We start from the raw sequence: 22669 nt of genomic DNA on the forward strand, positions 1-22669 counted from the left end.
CGCTCACCGATAGTGCGTGGTCCCCTTCCTACTGTCCCTCGGAGGGACCCCAGGGTGGGCAGGAGCGGGGTGGCCCCTGCTGGGCGAAACTGGGCATGCGGCACTGCTCGCGCGGCCCCCTGCTGGAGAACGCGCGGCAGTGCAAATGAGCTCCCCACCGCAGAGTAGTTGAGTTTTGAAAAGACCCCTTCATAAATCTTCATTCATTTACATTGTCAGCAGATACCAACAACATTTCATCACGATGATATCTGATAAACTAAGTTCATTTGGGGTTTAAACAGAACAATTTCTAATTTACTAAGAATGCTGTGAAATAAAATCACACTTGAGAGACTGGATGCTATTGCTCTGAGAACTAATTTTTACAAATTAGCAAAAGGTTGATAAAGATGTTTCATGTTAACATAATCCTGTGAAAGCCCAGCCAGTCTCCCCCAAACTGGGGGGCTGAATGGAGGAAATGCAATAATGATGTGTTACTTCATTTCAGGGCTACGTGGTGGGGTGTGGATCACAGCATTATTTCTCAAGGACTAACAAAGAGTATGTGGTATTTTTCCTAAAACAACGTGGAATAAAATAAACATTTTGAAAGAATCTGTACTTCTAAATGAAAATAAATAATTGTAGGGGTCTTATGAGGGGTGAGGCATGAGAAAATAGAAATTCTAAAACAAATTCACAGATTTAAAGCTACTCTTTAAAAAAATTGATCCAAAATTTCTCTCAGCTTCCCTACTCTCGTGCTGTCAACAGGGCCAGCTTTCACTGTGTGCGACCTGTGCAACTGCCCTGGGCTGCGGCTTGGTCTGCTGAAATTCTCAATAATCTTTGGATAGGGGACCCCCCCATTTCCATTTTGCACTGGGCCCCCCAGATTATGTAGCTGGTCCCGGCTGTTGTAAACCAGAGAAATCACAGCACCTCCACAGCGGTGCTGCTGGGCTCTTGGCCTCAGTGCTTCTTCTTCCTCCTCCCCAGTGGCAGGGGGTGGTACCCCGGGCAGGGTGGTGGTTGTGTTCCGTTTAAACAGTCTACACTTTAGTCATTTCCTTTTCCTTTTCTGAGAACTTTCAAAGTGCTGAGAGGACAGGGAAGCTGTAGTTAAGACAAGGACTCATTTCCTCAGCAACCACCATCTAGAGAGCACCTACTGTGTGTCCAGAACCGTGCTGAGGCTGGAAACAGGTGCGTAAATTGATCATTAGAGTACAATATGGTCATTACTGTGGCGATGGTGCAGGGGGCAGCAGGCCAGAGAGGAAGGTACCATGAAGCCTTAACGGGAAGGTGATTTTTCCCCTAGGTGGAAGGTGGTGGTGGGCATTTAAACAGAGGAGGTGGGCGCTGCAAAGGTCTGCCTCTTGAAACTGGATGGGTGCTATAAAGGAGGTGGAGGTGAGAAGCGAGCCGAGGGAGAGAGGTCACGGGGAGCCCGGTGTGGCCCACTGAGGAGCCTGAACTTCATCAACGTTTTAAGTAAGGGACTCAGGTGATCATCTTGGCCCCTCAGGAGGAGTGTGCTGTGGTGTGGGACTTGGGCGGAGGTGGGGTGGGAGAACACGGCAAGGTCATTTGCAAAGACTTGCTTATTCTGCAAAATCCTTCAGCTCACAAACTCACTTCTTTTGCTTTAAAAAACATTAAATTGTATTTTCTGTGCTGTTTAAAGAACTTGAGCCTTACTGCCACTTTCTTTTCTCTAACCTAGACCAGTCATTGTTTTTCAAAGCTGCAAGCCCTTGTATTTAAGACAAGTCATGGCATCTTAATTTGGTGATAAGATTCTAATGACACATCTAAAGCAAATAGTTTGTAAAGCAACAAAAACCAGTCTGTGGCCATTTTATATTGGAGGGAGTTGAATAATAAACTAGGTTAAAAAGAAGATATGTTATGAGGATTGTAGAAATAAAAATTGTCTCTGTCTTTAACATGGCTCTTTATCTGGTTTACTATAATGGATGCGATCTGTTTTCTGCCTACAGGTGACCACACTCCAACTGTTGTTAACTTTCTGGCTCAGTGCTTAGTTGTGCTTGGCAACCAGTACTGCTAGAGGAAGAAGGTGAGTATGTGATCACAGACAGAGAAGATAGAGAAGGTTCAGAAAGGATTTCCTCACAATATTTAAAGCAAGGAAAAATGCAGCTACTTCACCAAACACACAAGAACTCAGTCTTCCCTTGCAAAATAGCCCCTCAGAGCCCAAAGCAATGATGAAGGACCCTGGGATTCCAAAGAACAGGTTGAAAAAATCCGGCCCAAGCAAAGTGCAGATCTCCGCTGTGGCAGGGAGACAGGGACAGGACTGGGATGACTCTCGGCTCTGGGAAGTTTGGTTCTTTATACCTTACAGCGTGCGCATAGCTCTATGCTAGCCACCTTCTTCTTTTCTCCAGTGTCCGGAGCTAGAGTTCAGGGCAGAAGGAACTTACAAATCTCAGTGTTACTCAGTGTCTAATTAGTTAGTGTTCAGGATGGGTTGCCGTTTTCAAGATTCTTTTTTTTGCTGCAGTCCAAGTTCTTTCTGTTAAAGACTCCTGGGAGCCTGTGTTTATTTCTCATCTTTACCAAGCTTCCAGGAGCTTTCATTTTCCTCGCTGCCCACACAGAAACCCTCTGTGAGCTTCTTTCCCTGGAGACTCCTGCCCATCCCCACATATCAATCCGATCCAAGCAGGCGCGTTCAGCTCTCAGTGGTACTACAAGAGCTCTGGAGTGCAGGCTTCTGGCTGCTCAGTTCTCAGCATCAAATGCAGCCGAGCCGGGCCCAGCACCTTGCTAGAGACTGAGACATCACCACTGCATTCGATCCAAATGGCTCAGTGCTTAGTTGTGCTTGGCAACCAATACTGCTAGAGGAAGAAGGTGAGTATGTGATCACAGACAGAGAAGATTAAGAGAAGGTTCAGAAAGGATTTCCTCACACATATTTAAAGCATGGAAAAATGCAGCTACTTCACCAAACACACAAGAACTCAGTCTTCCCTTGTAAAATAGCCCCTCAAAGCCCAAAGCAATGATGAAGGACCCTGGGATTCCAAAGAACAGGTTGAAAAAATCCAGTTTGGTTACAGGGAATCACGGATTACTGGATTTATTTTGTTCCCCAACTGCAAAAATTCTCCCAGGCTCTTTATTCTAGCTGTCAGTAGTTGTGCTATTAAAAATTTGTACACACACACACAGATTTATTTATACAAGTGTATATGTACCTTTAATATACTAAGGTATGTAAATAATTAAATGCCAGTTTTGAAATGTCAACACGCCGCCGTCAAGATTAGTTTGTTTTTTCCTTGTCAATGAAGCTGGAGAATCCCTAGAATTTTCTTCATTCCTGTTGTTCTTAGTGCCTGCAAGGCCTTTAAAATATAATCATTACTATTTAAAAGTGTAATAATACCAGTAAGGAAATAGATCATATCCATACAAAGTATCAGGCATCACTTGGCTCAGGAAAGAAATGATCTTTAGCATTGTGCAACAGAGTCCGTGGTTTCAGCAAGGGCCTTTATAAGACAGTCTTACCACCACTTAATCAAGAAGCACTGAGCATCTACTTTATATCCTGCACTGTGCTGGGCACAGTGGAATATAAGGACGTTGTGGTAGTCGCCTACAAGGAACGTACATGCGTCTCATTGCGAAGATACATGCTAGCAATGACTACAGAGTAGGACCATAGTCTATTCTCCACATCACCATATTCCCTGTTCATATTACATACTGAGATAATTACTGCATTAGCCAATAAAGACAGACTAGGGCCATAGAGAATGAAGTTACTGGTCTTGTGGTGATACCTCTGACCCCCTTCCTGCATTATGAATCTCTCCCCTTGCTTTCGATCATTCCCATCATCAGATAAACAGGCCCTTGGCTTGGTCCTAGGCCTTCTGCTTACTCTTCTAATTCATCCAGTCACCATCTGTATGCTAATAGCTCTAGAATTTCTATCTCCCTCACTGCCTTTTATAGGAGTTCTAGACTTGTAGAGTCAACTGGCACCCTGACACTGCCTTGTGAGAGTCTTGCAGGCACCTCAAACTTAACAAGTCCTAAACTTCACTTCTGCATTTCCCCCACATCGAATCTCCATAAATGATATAGGTCCCACCACCTAGTTCTCAGGTCAGACACAGGACTCACTCTTAATTCTTTACTCCTCACATAAAACCATCAGCAAATCCTTTTATACCTATTTCCAAACATACCTTAAATCCATCTACTTCTTTCCATTCCAGTTCAAGTTACCATCTTTCACCTGGTCTATTACATTCATTTCTTTTTTTTCCTTTTAAGTTTTTATTTATTCAAGTCATCTCTACACCCAACGTGGGGCTCAGACTCACAACCCCGAGATCAAGAGTTGCAGGCTCCTTCTGACTGAGCCAGCCAGGCGCCCCTACATTCATTTCTTAATTTTTCCTTCCACTCTTGCTGTTCTTCAGTCTACTCTCCACATAGTAGCCAGAGCAATCTTATAATGTTTAGCTCATATACATCGATTCCTTCCTTGAAGATCTTTAATGGCTTCCCAATGCAATTTGTATAAAATCTAAGATCTTTCACACGGCCTACCAGGCCCCGGGCACCTCTCTAGTTTCACTTCATGCCCTTCTACTCTTACTCACTATGCTCCAGCCAAACCATTCTAAGTCCAGTATCTCTGGTGTGCCAAGCTCTTCTTCATGCTTCCGGACTCACACACACTGGTTCCTTAGACTAGCGTGCTCTTGACTCCAGCCCCTCCCAGTGGCTGACGCTTTCACCTCCTTAGGTCCCAGCTTATTTGTTACCTCCTCAAAAAGCCCTTTTCTGATTACCCATCAAAATACCCACCCATTCCCACCACATACACACAACATTTTGTATCACAACATCCCATTTTTGTCCCTTATAGCAATTGTTTAGTCTATCTCACCCACTCCATGAAGTCAAGAAATGAATTTTTCTTACCATGTATTCATCAGCATCTAGCACAGTGCTTACATTCTAAGAGGAATCTGTAAATACTTGTTAAATGAATGAGAGAAATGAAGGATGCATGTGAATTTGGGTGGCCAGGAAAGATGCCATGATGGTTGTGGTACATGAGTTGGTCCCTATAATAAAGCTAGGGGTGGAGGACAACACAGAGGGACAACACAAATGAGGGAATGAAAGTGGGAATGAACAGGGGAAGACGATCAGACCAGTTGACATTGAAGGGAACAGCTACACCAAAATAGTCATTTGAGTAATAGAATGAAATTGAAAAGAGAGGGAAAGAAGAATGGCCCCAAAAAGCCAAGAAAGGAAATCTCATCTTGATATGGGAAGCAATAGAAACCACTCTTCGGTCTTGATCAGGGGAATTACATGATAAGACAATTACTGTATAAAATGGGTCTGGCAGGGGCATGCAGAATGGATTGAAGCATGGGGCAGCCCAAAAGCTGGGAAAGCTGACTGGTGGCGTGCACAAGTCCTCCAGGGTTGAGGAGGTGAGGTTGCTGGCAAAGAAGAGTGAAGGGTGGGGGCGAGAGAGCTGTGAGGGAGGAACCCCCAAGATTTCATCAGATACTGGGGGAAAGAGGAGGGGTCAAGATTCTTTTAGAAACTAAAAGAAATGGTGTTGGAAAGGACCAACCTCCTGCTCTGCAGTCATCCTGGCAGGTGGCTATCCAGTAATAGGAGGCCATGCTATTGAATGCCATCAGTTCTAATATTTAGAAAATTCTGCACACAATGAATCAGGCTTCTTCTAACTTTTGGTCCATCCCAATTTTGCCCTTACGAGTAAATACCGAATAAGGACAGTCCTTATTTCACATGCCAGCCTTTCAGATATTATGTCCCTCTTGATTTTCTTCTTCCCAGGCTAAATCCCCTGGTCCATCAATCAAGACCCATGAGGTCCAGTTTTGAGTTCCCTAACAGCTCCCATAGTTTTATCCTGCTTTATTACAGTTTACAACTTTCTCAAAAGTACACTGCTAAGAACTAAAGACAGTATTTGGTGCCCTCGTACTGTCTGGTCAACACAGAGCACGGTGAGACTGTTGTCTCCTTTTATCTAAACACAGTTCTTCTAATAGGCCGAAGTTTATTGCGCCCCCCCCCCCCCGCCAACTACGGGGTTACTTTGGACTTTTAGGAAATGAAAACCCCAAGATCTTTTGCATGTAAAACAAGTTATTACTCCTAATTCTGTATATTTTTTGCTTATTTTTTATCTTGAATTCAGGATTGTGCAATTATTCCTCTTTAATTTCAATACTAATTTTGATCTATTATTCCAGAATCTTAAAGTCCTTAGAAATCTGTTCTAACATCCTCTGCGTTGGTTTTCTCTGATTTTTGTATCAAAAGCAAAGGTGTGAAGATTTTCATCCAAGTGATGAAAGGGCCTGGAATAAAATCCTGAAGCTCACAAATAGAGCTACATTTTTTTAACCCATTTGTTTTTATTGTGGTAAAAAAAAAATACAAAACAAAATTTACCATTTTAACAATTTTAATTCTGCAGCATTAAGTACATCATTGTCATGCAACCATCACCACCATCCATCTTCAGGACCCTTTTCATCTTGCAAAACTGAAACTCTATACCCAATAAACAATAACTCCCCATTTTCCCCTTCCTCCAGCCCTGGCAACCTCCATTCTATTCTCTGTCTCTATGAATTTGACTACTCTAAGTACCTCATATAGGTGGAAACATATGGTATTTGTCCTTTTATGACTGGCTTATTTCACTTAGCATGATGTCCTCAAGGTTCATCCATGTAGTAGCATGTGTCAGAGTTCCTTCCTTTTTCAGGCTGCATAATACTCCATTGCATGTATACAACACATTTTGTTTATCCATTCTTCAGTCTATGGACTCTCAGGTTACTTCTACCTTTTGCTATGGTGACTCATGCTGCTATAAACATGGGTGTACAAATATCTATTTGAGTCCCTGATTTCCCTTCCTTTCTCCTTAATTTTTTTCCTTAAACTTCTTTTAGTTTGTTTAACTTCTTTTCTCCTTTGACTTCTTTAACTACAGAGGTGGAATTGCTGGATCATATGGCAATTCTAAGCTTAAATTTTTAAGGAACTGCCAATACAGTTTCCCACAGTGGCTGTAACATTTTACACTCCCACCAGGAATGTACAAGGTTCTACAGTTTCGACATCCCTGTCAATACTTGTTATTTTCTGGGTTTTTAATTTTAATTTTATTTTTTAAAAGATTTTATTTTTAAGTAATTGCTACACCCAGCATGGGGCTTGAAATTACAACCCAAGATCACGAATCACGTGCTCTACTGATTGAGCCAGCCAGGTGCCCCTGGGTTTTTTTAAATAATAGCCATCCTTATGGGTGTGAGTGGTATCTCATCATGGTTTTGATTTGCATTTCCCTGATGACTAGTGATGTTAAGCATCTTTTCATGTGCTTATGGGCCATTTGTATATCTTCTTTGGAGAAATGTCTATTTAAGTCCTTTGCCCATTTTTGAATTGCCCATTCTGTTTGTGTGTGTGCATGTGTTTGTGCACTGAATTGTAGGAGCTCTTTATATATTCTGGATAGCAATCCTTCACCAGAAATATGATTTGTAAACATTTTCTCCCATTCCATGGGCTGCCTTTTTACTCTGTTGATAGTATCCTTTGATACACAAAAATTTTAAAATTTTGATGAAGTTTAACTTGTCTATTTTGTCTTTTCTTGCCTGTGCTTTTGGTGTTGTATCCAATAAATCATTCCCAAATCCAATGTCATAAAGCTTTTCTTTTTTTTTCTTTAAATTCAATTGGCCAACATATAGTACATCATTAGTTTCAAATGTAGAGTTCAGTAGTTCATCAATTGCATATAACACCCAGTGCTCATTACATCACATGCCCTCCTAATGCCCGTCACCTAATTACCCCATCCCCCCACCCACCTCCCCTCTAGAACCCTCAGTTTCTTTCCCATAGTTAAGAGTCTCATGCTTTGTCTCCCTCTCTGATTTCTTCCCATTCCATTTTTCCCTCCCTTGCTCTATGATCCTCTGTGCTGTTTCTTATATTCCTCATTTGAGTGAAACAATATGATAATTGTCTTTCTCTGATTGACTTATTTCATTCAGCACAATACCCTCCAGTTCCATCCACGTCAATGTAAATGGCAAGATGTCATCCTTTCTGATGGCTGAGTAATATTCCATTGTATATATGTATATGTATATATATATGTGTGTGTGTGTGTGTATATATATGTATATATACCACATCTTCTTTATCCATTCATCTGTTGATCGCCATTTCAGCTCTTTCTATTGTTTGGCTATTGTGGACATTGCTGCTATAAACATTGGGATGCAGATGCCCCTTCAGATCATTACATTTGTATCTTTGGACTAAATACCTAGTAGTGCAATTGCTAGGTTTTAAGGTAGCTCTATTTTTAGCTTCTTAAGGAACCTCCATACTGCTTTCCAGAGTGGCTGTACCACCTTGCATTCCCACCAACAGTGTAGGAGGGCTCCCCTTTCTCTACATCCTCACCAACATTTGTTGTTTCCTGACTTGTTAATTTTAGCCATTCTGACTGGTGTGAGGAGGTATCTCATTGTGGTTTTGATTTGTATTTCCCTGATGCTGAGTGATATTGAGCATTTTTCAATGTGTCTGTTGGCCATTTGGATGTCTTCTTGGCAGAAATGTCTGTTTGTGTCTTCTGCCCATTTCTTGACTGGATTATTTGTTTTTTGGGTGTTGAATTTGGTAAGTTCTTTATAGATCTTGGATACTTGCCCTTTATCTGATATGTCATTTGCAAATATCTTCTCCCATTCCATGGGTTGCCTTTTACTCTTGTTGACTGTTTCCTTTGCTGTGCAAAAGATTTGTCTCTTGAAGTCCTAATAGTTCATTTATGCTTTAGTTTCCCTTGCCTTCGGAGATGTGTCTAGCAGGAAATTGGTGAGGCCAAGGTCGAACAGGTTGCTGCCTGTGTTCTCCTCTAGGATTTTGATGGATTCCTGTCTCACACTGAGGTCTTTCATCCATTTTGAGCTTATCTTTGTGTATGGTATAAGAAAATGGTCCAGTTTCATTCTTCTACTTGTGGCTGTCCAATTTTCCCAACACCATTTGTTGAAGAGACTGTCTTTTTTCCATTGGATATTCTTTCATGCTTCATCAAAGATTAGTTGACCATAGACTTGAGGGTCCATTTCTGGGTTCTCTGTTCTGTTCCATTGATCTCTGTGTCTGTTTTTGTGCCAGTACCATACTGTCTTGATGATTACAGCTTTGTGATAGAGCTTGAAGTCCAGCATTGTGATGCTACCAGCTTTGGTTTTCTTTTTCAACATTCCTCTGGCTATTTGGGGTCTTTTGTGGTTCCATACAAATTTTAGGATTATTTGTTCCAGCTCTGCAAAAAATGTCCATGGTATTTTGATAGGGAATGCACTGAATGTGTAGATTGCTCTGGGTAGCATAGACATTTTAACATTTATTCTTCCAATCCAGAGCATGGAATGTTTTTCCATTTCTTTGTGTCTTTCTCAATTTCTTTCATAAGTGTTCTGTAGTTTTTAGAGTATAGGTCCTTTCCTCTTTGGTTAGGTTTATTCCTAGGTATCTTATGGTTTTGGGTGCAGTTGAAAATGGGATCAATTCCTTGATTTCTCTTTCTTCTGTCTCATTGTTAGTGTACAGAAATGCAATTGATTTCTGTGTTGATTTTATATCCTGCCACATTGCTAAATTCCTGTATGAGTTCTAGCAATTTTGGGGTGCAGTCTTTGGGTTTTCCACATAAAGTATCATATCATCTGCAAAGAGTGAGAGTTTGACTTCTTCTTTGCCAATGTGGATGCCTTTTATTTCTTTTTGTTGTCTGATTGCTGGTGCTGGGACTTCTCTTACTATGTTGAACAATAGTGGTGAGAGTGGGCATCCCTGTCGTGTTCCTGACATTAGGGGGAAAGCTCTCAGTTTTTCCCAATTGAGAATGATATTCAGGGGCACCTGGATGGATCAGCCAGTTAAGTGACTGCCTTTGGCTCAGGTCATAATCCCAGGGTCCTGGGATCCTGCTCAGTGGGAGCCTGCTTCTCCCACTCCTGCTCCCCCTGCTTGTGCTCACTCTCTCTCTCTGTCAAATAAATAAATAAAATCCTTTTTTTTAAAAAAGGGAATGATATTCGCTGTGGGCTTCTCATATATGGCTTTTATGATATTGAGGTATATTCCCTCTATCCCTACACTGTGGAGAGTTTTAATCAAGAAAGGATGCTGTATTTTGTCAAATGTTTTTTCTGCATCAATTGAGAGGATCATATGGTTCTTGTCCTTTCTTTTATTAATGTGTATCACGTTGATTGATTTGTGAATGTTGAACCACCTTGCAGCCCAGGAATAAATCCCATTTGGTCATGGTGACTAATCCTTTTAATGTACTGTTGGATCCTATTGGCTAGTATCTTGGTGAGAACTTTTGCATCCATGTTCATCAGGGATATTGGTCTGTAATTCAGCTTTTTTGGTGGGCTCTTTGGTGCAGGGATCAACATAATGCTGGCCTCATAGAACAAGTTTGGAAGTTTCTTTCCATTTCTGTTTTTGAAGCAGCTTCAGAAGAATAGATATTAATTTTTCTTTAAATGTTTGGTAGAATTCCCCTGGGAAGCCTTCTGGCCCTGGGCTCTTGTTTGTTGGGAGATTTTTGATTACTGCTTCAATTTCCTTGCTGGTTATGGGTCTGTTCAGGTTTTCTATTTCTTCCTGTTTCAGTTTTGGTAGTTTACATTTTTCCAGGAATGCCTCCATTTCTTCCAGATTGCCTAATTTGTTGGCATATACTTGCTCATAATATTCTGTTATAATTGTTTGTATTTCCTTGGTGTTGTCATGATCTCTCCTCTTTCATTCACGATTTTATTAATTTGGATTCTTTCTCTTTTCTTTTTGATAAGTCTGGCCAGGGGTTTATCTATCTTATTAATTCTTTCAGTGAGCTAGCTCCTAATTTCATTGATCTGTTCTGCTGTTCTTTTGGTTGTTTTTTGTTTGTTTGTTTTTAAGATTTTATTTATTTGACAGAGAGAGACACAGTGAGAGAGGAAACACAAGCAGGGGGAGTGGGAGAGGGAGAAGCAGGCTTCCCGCAGAGCAGGGAGCCCAATGCGGGGCTCGATCCCAGGACCCTGAGATCATGACCTGTGCCAAAGGCAGACACCCAACGACTGAGCCACCCAGGTGCCCCTGTTCTTTTGGTTTCTATTTCATTGATTTCTGCTCTGATCTTTATTATTTCTCAACTCCTGCTTGGTTTAGGCTTTATTTGCTGTTTGTTCTCCAGCTCCTCTAGGTGTAAGGTTCAGTTGTGTATTTGAGACCTTTCTTGCTTCTTGAGAAAGGCTTATACTGCTATATAGTTCCCTCTTAGTACTGCCTTTGCTGCATCTCAAAGGTTTTTAACAATTGTGTTTTCATTTTCATTTGTTTCCATGAATTTTTAAAATTCTTCTTTAATTTCCTGGTTGACCCATTCATTCTTTAGCAGGATGCTCTTTAACCTCCAAGTATTTGAGTTCCTTCCAAATTTCCTCTTGTGATTGAGTTCAAGTTTCAAAGCACTGTGGTCTGAAAATATGCAGGGAATGATCCCAATCTTTTGGTACCAGTTGAGACCTGATTTGTGATGCAGTATGTGATCTATTCTGGAGAATGTTCCATGGGCACTCGAGAAGAATGTGTATTCTGTTGCTTTAGGATGGATTGCTCTGTATATATCTGTGTAGTCCATCTGGTCCATTGTGTCATTCAAAGCCCTTGTTTCCTTGTTGGTCTCCTGCTTAGATGATCTGTGCATTGCTGTGAGTGGGGTGTTAAAGTCCCCTACTATTATTGTATTATTATCAATGTGTTTCTTTAATTTTGTTATGAATTGGTTTATATAATTGGCTGCTTCCAAGTTATGAGGATAAATATTTAAAATTGTTAGATCTTCTTGTTGGATAGACCCTTTAAGTATGGTATAGTGTCCCTCTTCATTCCTTACTACAGTCTTTGGTTTAAAGTCTAATTTGACTGATATAAGGATTGCTGCCCCAGCTTTCTTTTGATGTCCATTAGCATGATAAAATGTTCTCCACCCCCTCACTTTCAATCTGGAGGTGTCTTTGGGTCTAAAATGAGTTTCTTGTAGATAGCATATGGATGAGCCTTGCTTTTTTATCCAATCTGATACCCTGTGTCTTTCAATTGGAGCATTTAGCTCATTTATATACAGAGTAACTATTGAAAGATATGAATTTAGTGCCATTGTATTACCTCTAAAGTCACTGTTTCTGAATATTGTCTCTGTTCCTTTCTGGTCTTTGTTACTTCTGGGCTCTCAGCTTACAGGATCCCCCTTAATATTTCTTGCAGGGTTGGTTTAGTGATCACAAATTCTTTTAGTTTCTGTTTGTCCCGGAAGCTCTTTATCTCTCCTTCCATTATGAATGACATCCTTGCTAGATAAAGTATTCTTGGCTGCATGTTTCTCTCATTTAGTAGCCTGAATATATCATGCCAGTCCTTTTCCGGCCTGCCATGTCTCTGTGGATAGATCTGCTGCCAGTTTAATGTTTCCACCCTTGTAGGTTAAGGACCTCTTGTCTCCAGTTGCTTTCAGGATTTTCTCATTAGAAAGATTTGCAAGCTTCAGTGCCATATGTCAGGGTGTTGTTCTATTTTTATTGACTTTGAGGGGGGTTCTCTCTGCCTCCTGGGCTTGAATGCCCATCCCTTCCCCAGATTAGGGAAATTTTCAGCTATGATTCACTCAAATATACCTTCTGTCACTCTCTCTCTCTTTCCTCTTCCTCAGGGACTCCAATTATTCTAATATTGTTTTGCTTTATGGTATCACTGATTTCTCAAAGCCTCCCCTCATGACCCAGTAGTTGTTTTTCTCTCTTTTCCTCAGATTCCTTACTTTCCACCATTTTGTCTTCTATGTCACTGACTCTCTCTTCTGCCTCATTTACCCTAGCTGTTAGTCCATTTTAGCTTCCATCTCAGTTAAAGCATTTTTAATTTTGGCCTGGTTAGATTTTAGTTCTTTTATTTCTGCACTAAGATCCTCTAGTTCCTTTATGATTTTTCAACCCTGGCTAGTATCTTTATAATCATTAATTTGAATTCCAAGTCCGACATCTTACTTATATCCATATCAATTAAATCTATGGCAGAGAGTATTACCTCTGGTTCTTTCTTTTGTTGTGAATTTCTCCTTCTAGTCATTTTGTTCAGAGAAGAACAGATGAACAAGAGAACTTAATCAAAAATATCAACTGTGACCCCAGTGAAATATACACTAGACAAATCAGAAGAGATGAGAAACCAAGAAAGAAAAAAAAAGGGAAAAGGGAATATAATCTAACAGGTGGACAAAGCAGGGTGATACACTTGGCCCTGGGTGTATTTTGGTCTGTTTGTTAGAAGACACTAGATCCCAAAATTGTAAAGAAAGAAAAACTTATTTTTTTAAAGCTTTTATTTATTTTAGAGAGTGAGAAAGAGAGAAATTGAGCACAAGCAGAGGGAGGAGCAGACAGAGAGGGAGAAGCAGGCTCCCTGCATAGCAGGGAACCCAACACAGGGCTTGATCCCAGGACCCGAAGATCACAACCTGAGCCAAAAGCAGAGGCTTAACTGAGACACCCAGGCGCCACAAGAAAGAAAAACATATACATATATACAAAATAAAACCAAATATAGTGGAAGGAAGTAAAAAATGAAGAATATATCTATAAAATATAAATGTAAAAATGAAAATTAAAAAAGGACTTAAAAAAGAGTTGGTAAAATAAGAAAAAAGTTGAAGAAGAAAAAAAGAAAAAGAAAATTTTAAACTGAAAGACTAAGAATCATGAGAAAAAACCCTCAAATTCTATATACTATTTTCCCCTAGTGCTGGAGTTTTTCAGTTCTGGGTGATCCATAAACTTGGCATTAGCCTGATGTTCCTGCTGGTCTTCTGCTGGTGGGGCTGTTGCCCTGCTTCTCAGGTGTCTTTGCCTAGGTAGAGTTGCACCGCCCTTGCCAGGGGGCCAGGCTCAGTGTAAGCTGCTTCCCTGATTGCTCTATGTGGCTTTTGTTCCCTGAAGGCTTTCCACACCTCTTTAGAGGATGAAAATTAAAATGGTTGCACCCTGATCTCCAACCCCGGAGCTGAAAGATCATGACCCCCCTCCTCAGTGTGCCCTCAGGGAAAAACAATCACTTTTGTGTGTGCCAAACTGTGGACTCCTGCAGTTCACACCCATGTGGATCCTCTCAGGGGAAGGAGGGGAGTCTCACTGTGGTTCTGCTGCTTGCTGGGCTCCTGCTTGTTGCCCAATTATGCTGGGGTTCATGGTTATGGCAACCACCGAGCTGAGAGCCCACTCCTGGGCTAGCTGATTGTAGCCAGCTTCCCCACCCCAATGCTTGGGAACACTCAGGCACCCTGGTTCTTTCTGTGACCCCAGGGATCCTGAGACCACACTGTCCCACCTAGGATTCCACCCTGCTTTGCCACCTGAGCACCTTTTAGGCAGGGAGGTCCCTGACTGGAGCAGACTTCTAAAAGTTCTGATTTTGTGCTCTGCTGCTCTATCACTTTCCAGTAGCTGGAAAGGAGGCTCCCTCCCCCCTCCACAATTTGTCTTCCCATATATCTGCTCAGATTCACAGCTCCGCACCTTCTACCTTGCAAAAAAATGGTTGCTTTTCTATTTGTAGAATTGCAGCAATTCTTTTCTTAGATCTCAGGTTGAATTCACAGGTGTTCAGAATGATTTGATAGATAACTAGCCGAATCGAGGGACCAGATGAAATGTGGGTCACCTATTCTTCTGCCATCTTCCCTCCTCTCCATGAAGCTTTTCTTCTATGTTTTTTTCTAAGAGTTTTATAGTTAGAGCTAATCTTTAGATTGACATCAATTCAGTAATTTATTAATTTTTAAATGTACTTTCACAATCACTTATAAGTCTATTATCATCCAGCTCACATTTTACATCTACCTATTAAGTAACTGATTCTTTCATTTATTTTTTTGTCAGAATGTACAAAGCTAGGAACTATGTATATGGCAGCAAACTGGTCAGGCATGGTCACATCCTGTCCTCACCACACTCATAGTCTACTAAAGAAGTCAGACATTGAACAAGTGATTACAAACACAGGTATGACACAACTAAAGACAAAGAAGTTGCCAACATGAAGACTGAGAAACATAAACTAACTGGAAAGACTTTTATCAAATTTCTTGGTAATATTTGATTCACTGGTCTATTAACCCAAACAGAAAAGAGACAGTTTCACTAACTATTGATTCCAAATGCTGATCACTACTTTCTTTCCTAAGTGCTCACAGACTTTTACTTATTTAAGAGTTCACTCTAGACGCTACTGGGGACAAAGTGCTCTTGGTCTTCAGATTTTGGAGTCTCTCATTTTATGGGTTTTGAAATACTAGGACCACATTTGCATTTGTATTTTGGCTCTCTGAGACTAAAAATCCAAAAGTATCTTAACTTCTTCTAGACTACTCTCTGAAGTAACATCTAGAACTTCTTTCTCTACCTCAGGGCATTATGCATCTGTACATGAAGATCTGACCTCATGAACAACAACCAGGTGCTATATGCTCATCTGTCTAAGGTTTTCATCCATCCCAACAATGTTTGGCCTTTTTTGGCTTGAAGATTGGTTCCTTTCTTAGGAAAGACTAGGGAAGAGAGAAGGATCTAGAGTTAAATGGTTTCATTTTGTTGCTCCTCTCTTAAATCCTTTTCCCCAGATACTGGGCCTATTTTTTATTTCTTATTTTCTCAGAATGTAGCTTAGAGGTCCTTAGCTTCCTCTCTCTGCCACACCTCATCCAAGTCTCTGGTATCATGGGTAAAAATTGGGGAAGCTAGGAAGCCAGTGCTCGTTGAAGTTGAGGAAGTGCTAAGTATGAAGGGATGATATAGCATCTACATGCAGACAGTTGGACATAAGGGCAGGGGAGTGATAGGTTTGGAATAGCTATAGAAATGTGAATTCCTCCACATGGAGACAAGTATGGATTATCTCTCCATGGAAGTGAGAGAAGAGAGAACTAAGTGGAGGGAGAAAAACTAAGTCATGAAGGACTGACACAGTCAGAAGGGGTAGAAGAAGTTCCAGCAAAAGAAACTGAAATTCATAGCATAGGAAGAAACCTTAGAAATGACCCTAGCCCACCTCTCTCATGTAACTGCTGGGGAACTGGTTGTCCAGATAAAGAATCAGTCACTGGGGTAGCTACAAAAGTATAGAGTTACATAAATCCCGAGGAGTTGGGAGAGTGGCTTTCAAGAAATAGGAGGGTGGTCCACAGGGCCAAATACTACTGAGAAATCAAGGAAGGTTGAGGACACTAAGAATGGCTCTCAAAATTGATCAACTGATGCTTTGGTCTCCTGGAGGGCATTTCCAGTAAAGAAATAGAAGGCACATTGCCAGGGAAAAGGGTCTGGGTATGAAAAAAGACAAGGAGACACTGAATTATACTCACTTAGTAGGTTTGACAGTACTAGGCAAAAGAAAGAGGATGACAGCTAAAAGGAAAACAAAGTTTAAGATAATGGAAATATTATTATTTTAACACAGGAAGAAAGGAACCAGTTGAATGGGACGGATTGAGGATACAAGAGAACTCATCCCATCCTTGGCAGGAAGATCACAAGAAGCAGGTAAAGAACCAGAGCACAGGTGGAAGTAAGCTTTGGAGAAAGGAAGATACCAAAAGGAAGGAGGTACCACATGTGCTGAAGGAGACAAAGCAAAGGGAAAGCAACATCCCAGAGGAGAGATGTGGGGATATGAGGAGAAAATCAAGTTGACCTCAAGGTCAAAGGTGGGAGTCTAAGTCCTGCCTCTGCCTCTTGCTGGTTAATTGACTTCGATCTCTCTGAGCCAGCTGCTTTATATTTCAGTGTCACTGAGTTTTTGTGAGATGGATATCAGATAACATATGTGCATATGCCTAGTACAACCTGAGTTATCAGAACATTTTTGAGATTTACCCCAGGGCTTGCAATGCAGAGATCTGAAATGGCTGTTCTAGAGAGTAAATTCGAAAGCTTCACAGATGTGCTGGCTGGGCAGTAAGAAGGTTCTAGCTGGAGCTGGAAACTGTTTCTTCTTTCAGAAAGGGAGACTCAGGGAGCCCTATCACTGCCCTCCTGGGCACTGAAAGGTAGCACAGAAAAACCTTAGAGAAAGCTGCACCAGAGTGGAAACTGTAAGATGGGATGGTGGTAGCAACAGCAAGAAGGTGTTTTCAAGAGCTACTATTCCCTGGCACCTCCAAGCCCATCTGGCCCAATGTGGTGGACTTTTAAAGGGTTACAGTGAGGTCACCAGATTCTCAGGCACTTCCCTCTTCCTTCTTTAAAGTTCAGAATCATCAAATTAGAGGACCAAACCCCATCCCTGACCACATGAAAAGAAAAATGAGGCCTGCCTCTGAGTGTTCACAGGGAATGAGAGATGTTATGGAATCATAGAGCCGTAGATTCTCCCGGTGGGGAAAGACTTTAAAAGCCATTTATTCCAGCCCCCTGGATGGTGTGTATGACCCTTTAAAATACTCTAGCTAAAGGCCAGCATCAGCTCAAAAATCCTTCCGCGACAGGAATCTTCTGAGGTAAGCCCAATTCATTCATGGCCATCTCGGATTATTTCACAGATTTTCCTTATATTGACCTAAAGTCTATATGTCCCTGTAGCCTACATACTGGTCTGAGTGTGGTCCTCGGGGCCCACATAAATAAAATATTTGATATGTCCTCAGCCCCTTTGATCCCTCCCCCTTGATGGTCCTTCTCCAGTTGGCATGTTTGTTTATTTCTGCTAGCAAGTCTGGCTCCCAGATCTGAGTATAGTTCTCTGAGCTGTTGCAGGATGGAACAGGACCATCACCTCCTTCATTCCAGGTATTATAGCACATTTAGAATTTTGAGGAACACATCATACTGTTGATTCACACCTAATAATAAATTGCTCACGATAACCCTTATCCTGTTGTAGGCAATTGATTTTGAGATCAAGAACTTTGTATTTATTCCCAGTAAGTTTCATCTCATAATATTTGCCCAGGATTAAAAAAAAAAAAGATATTAGCATGGACATATCGAATAGACCTATCATTTATTCACTCACTCATTCAGTCTTTCAAAAAGCTATTCCTCCCAGTTTTATATCTTTAGTAAGTATATCCAGCCCGCACTCTCTGGTTATTCAGTTGTATTTTTCCTCAAACTATTGAAAAACATGTCCAAACAGGCAGAGGCCTACTCTACAGCACAAAACACTTCCCTGAAAAATGACTGACTACTGAATTAGTTACTTTATTAATTCAGCAAATACATTCAATAAATATGTATTGAGACCCCACTATGTGCCAAGTCATGATCTACGTGCTGGAGAAACGTCCAGCAGTGAACAAGCCAGACAAGGTTCCTGCTGATTACAGAGGGGGAGACATAGGATAAGAAAAATAAAAACAAAATATAATAATAGCTGACATTTATTGAGCATTTCCTATGTACCAGGCATTGTTCTAAACACTGTACATGTTTGCTCTTCACAAATTCTTGTGAGGTAAATACTATTATTCTCATTTTCTAGATCAAGTGTAGTGAGACACAGAGGAGTTAAGTCACTTGCTCAAGATCACACAGATCCTATAGGATGGAGCATCAACCTAGGCAGTGTGGCTACAGAGCCTGTGTTAACCATCGGGCTTCTGTTGTATCTCTACAAAAGTAAATGCTAAATTAAACATACACATAAACACCAAGGAAATATCCCATATGAGAGAGAGTCACATTTAAGCTGAAGTCTGAATGACAAGCAGGAGCCAATGTCTCAAGATCTGAGGGGAGAACAAGAGGTGGGGGATGAGGTTGGAGGGGTGGTCAGGGGTCCTGTCACGTGGGGCCTTGTGGATTAGGTAATACTAAGGATTTGGGCTATAGGAATTCAACCAGTTATGAATACACCTAGTTGTTTCAGTATCCAACCTACACATACCCATCTTGTCCACAAATATACTGTGAATGATACCCTCTCCCTACTGCCTGATACAGGACTCCCTCTTAACACTCTGACCAGTTCCCTTTCAGCTGTCACCATCACTGCGGCACAGCAAGACGCACTGTGGATGCACAATCAGGACTAGAACCCAGTACAGCTCCTCCATGCTATGTGACCTTGGCCAAGTCACAGCCTCTCTGCTCTTTCAGTCTCCGGGGATTTTTCCCATCGCTCTGTAATGTTACCTCACTCCCAGAACAGAACCACTAAGGTACTGAGCTTATGGGGACACTTTGACTTAGAGCGCAATCACTCAACCTTTCCCCTTCCCGAGCTCTTCCATCCTCATCTCCACAAGGCCCAGGTAAGCTGTATCTAACTTCATGCATCTGGCTTCGGTTACTAACAGCCCCAGGGACTGCTCTCTCATCTCCCAGAAGCCCTGCTGGTTTGACCCCATCAAGTTCTACTTACCCAAGTGTTATACAACCCTCCCCTTAATTACACACTCAATCAGTTCCTTCCAAGCTCAGCAATTTGTGGTCTCTGGGCATCCCCCGGCTGCTTCTCTGGAGGTAGCTCCCAGGCTGGGCCTTGGCAAGCCTCTGAAACACCGACTGGGTTTCTAAGGCCACAGTGCCCAGAGTTGAAAGCCTCGCTGCTATTTCACACTCTATTTCCTTCCAAATTAATTCTCTGATGAATACTGTCCTTTGCAGTGATTCAATGCGGGCTATTTCCTTACATCTCTCCTTTACCTTTGAGGCTTTAATCTCTCTCGAATCCAGATTTTCCTCTGTGGAAAGCCTGCCTCAGAGAAGAATGCCCTGCTTTCCCAACCGGTATAAACAGCCCCACCACCACTGGCCCCAACTTCATGGCACTCATCCTTTCCTAGCTTACCTAGGTCATCCCTTTGATGTCAAAGCACACACCTGCCTTCTCTAAAAATCTCAGCACCACAAGGAATGACTCAAACTTCTGGGCGAGCCATGAATTCTAGTTTCTTTAAGGCCCGAACACATGAAGGATGCAGATTCAGAGTTTGTACTTGAGCAGCTACCATGTTCCAAACCTTTCATATAGTTATTTTGCTTTCACTCTCTACCAGTTGCCCCCCCCCCACACTCACGGAGAGCATCATCATCCTCATCATACAGATGAAGAGAGGCTCTGCAATGTTAAGTGAGTTGTCCAAGGTCACAGGGCCCAGGAAAGTGTTAGGCTGGAATCCAAAGCCCTGCCTCTTTACTCCAAGGTAGATGCTTCTTTCAACCATCCCACAATGGTTGGCTTAAGCTCCCCTAAAATAGGCACCAGGATCTTATTACCAATGTCACACTATCTAGGACTGGGTGCCCATGCATCAGGAGAGCACTCAGAACACTGCCTGAGAAATACTTAGAAGAGGCGTTTTGAGCAATAACATGAGCAATGCCTTACATTTGTATAGCACTTTTCTCTTCATATTATTAAGTGTATGACATACCTAATCTATGAGAACCCTGGGATAGTTCTGTGAAGGAGACACTATATCAGATCTTCATTTCACAAATGAGGATATACAGGCTTGTTAACGGGAAGTTAACGGACTTACCCAAAGTCACACAGATAATACATACAGAGGTAGGACTTGAACTCACAGCCTGTGACTCCAAGACCAGTGCTCTCTCAAGTTCTGATATTAGTTTGGATCTTTGCTTCCAAAATGGAGATTTGGGCCATGCCACCCCCCTCATCCCAGCTCCAACCTTCAGGGAAGTTTACATTTCTTTCTTTCTTTTTTTTTTTTTAAGATTTTATTTATTTTGAAAGAGAGAGAGAAAGGGTGAGCATGAGCAGGGAGAAGGGCAAGCAGACTCCCCGCTGAGCCGGGAGCCCGATGCGGGACTCGACCCCAGGACTCCAGGATCATGACCTAAGCCGAAGGCAGACGCCCAACCAACTGAGCCACGCAGGTGCCCCAGAAGCTCACATTTCAAAAGCCAGGTAGAGAAAAAGGAGTCCTGGGAAGACCAGCTGTTTATTGAGGATAGTGCTTTTCAGCTCTCCTTCTACCCACCCTTAGACAGGGACCAGGTTCCTAGAGGCTGGCAGGATGGACTGGGAGGGTCAGGACTGTGAGGCCAGTCCCCTCGGCCACTAGAGGGCAGGGTCTGAACAGAGCACACAGCCCTCTTCCTAGAGAACTTCCCATCCAGGCAAAGGGACTCCCATTTTCTCTAGCAGCCTCAGGGTACACAGGGAACCACAGCTTTAGCCCCAAGGTTGAAGAATGATACTTCCCTGGCATATAGTAAACAAAATAATTGCTCTTAACTCCTCCTAGCCTCCTTTGCAGATAGATGGACAGCACCCTAGAGGATTCCAGCTGAGGAGAAGGAGTGTCGGGTACCACTTGCAAAGACCTGAGTTGCTTACAATAAATACAAACAGGTCAGCATGCCAGGTCCCGGTGCTCTGAGGACTGGGGGTGGGACAGTATGGGGACTCTCTCTTCCTCCTTCTCTGTAGGTGGGCCCTTCAGAGTTTTGAACACCTGGCTGTCGTTTGAACCATCTACATGATACTATTAAAGGGGACTCAGCACATAACAGTGACTGGCCTTGTCTAAAGACAGTTATTTCATCCCAGTGCCTGCCACAGCCAAGAGCTCCGTGAGTAAGATAAGCCATGCGGCCCTCGGGAGGATCTGTCAGGTAAATTCCCGCTGAAGTCAATCTACCCAAACAAGTCCGGGTATGTGGGAGAAGAGTGACCACTCTACTCTATCTTGGGAGGCCCTAACTTTGGCCATCCAAGGAGAGACCCACTCTGTAAATCCTTTTAACCTTAACAGCACAGCAGTCATTTTAAGAACATTAAGAGAAAGGAGTCAAGGCCAAGGGCAGGTTAGGAGTTTATGAAGTGCTTTTCACATCCATCCTCAGGACAGATTGCCAGGTAGGCAAATATTAACATCCCTGTTTAGTAGTTGGAAGAACATAAGTTCAGAGACGTTAAGTGACTTGCCCACAGCCACATAACTGGTGAGCAGGGAGCCAAGGTTCACGCTCCCCCTGGTGGGGGGTGAGAGAGGACGCGCTGTCTGCCCAGAGGAAAGCGGGAAAGTGCACTCCCAAAGTTCCCCACCAGGGGACGAAACCTGTCACAGCTCAGAATCTACAGGGCAGAAACAGCAAAAGGGCACAAAAGACTCTCTGAAGGCCAATACATTTACTCAATTAATTCTCACAACAACCCTCATTAGCAGTATTAACCACCTCATTTTACATGAGAGGAAAAACAGGCTCAGAAAACCCCATCCGGGGGTTACAAAGAAACACAAAGTAGCGCCAGAATTGGAACCCAGGCTTCCCCCTGGTGGTGAGCGGGGAAGAGTGCACAGAAGCTGCCTTGGTACCTGGCGAAGGGAGTTCAGAATCCATTCAATAAATCTTTTCTTTTCTTTTTAATTTTATTATGTTAGTCACCATACATTACATCATTAGTTTTTGATGTAGTGTTCCATGATTCATTGTTTGCGTATAACACCCAGTGCTCCATGCAGAACATGCCCTCTTTAATACCCATCACCAGGCTA

General features: G+C 42.2%; 1 long non-coding RNA gene across 2 annotated transcripts in view; it reads left to right on the forward strand.

The window, feature by feature from the left end:
- Positions 1–1029: 1029 nt before the first annotated feature.
- LOC145720879 (uncharacterized) overlaps positions 1030–22669 on the forward strand; it is a 31185-nt gene continuing 9545 nt past the window's right edge. Inside the window, exons 1-3 of one of the 2 annotated variants that reach the window (XR_014144129.1) lie at positions 1030–1191; positions 1992–2071; positions 16657–16739. This is a non-coding gene — a long non-coding RNA (uncharacterized LOC145720879). Of the gene's footprint in view, positions 1192–1991; positions 2072–16656; positions 18943–22669 lie in introns of those variants that run through there. The other variant, XR_014144128.1, reaches the window with a different exon arrangement.

This window comes from Leptonychotes weddellii, chromosome 4 (genome assembly GCF_054177405.1).
Source record: "Leptonychotes weddellii isolate Sample4059 chromosome 4, ASM5417740v2, whole genome shotgun sequence".
In the NCBI taxonomy this organism is placed as follows: Eukaryota; Metazoa; Chordata; class Mammalia; order Carnivora; family Phocidae; genus Leptonychotes; species Leptonychotes weddellii.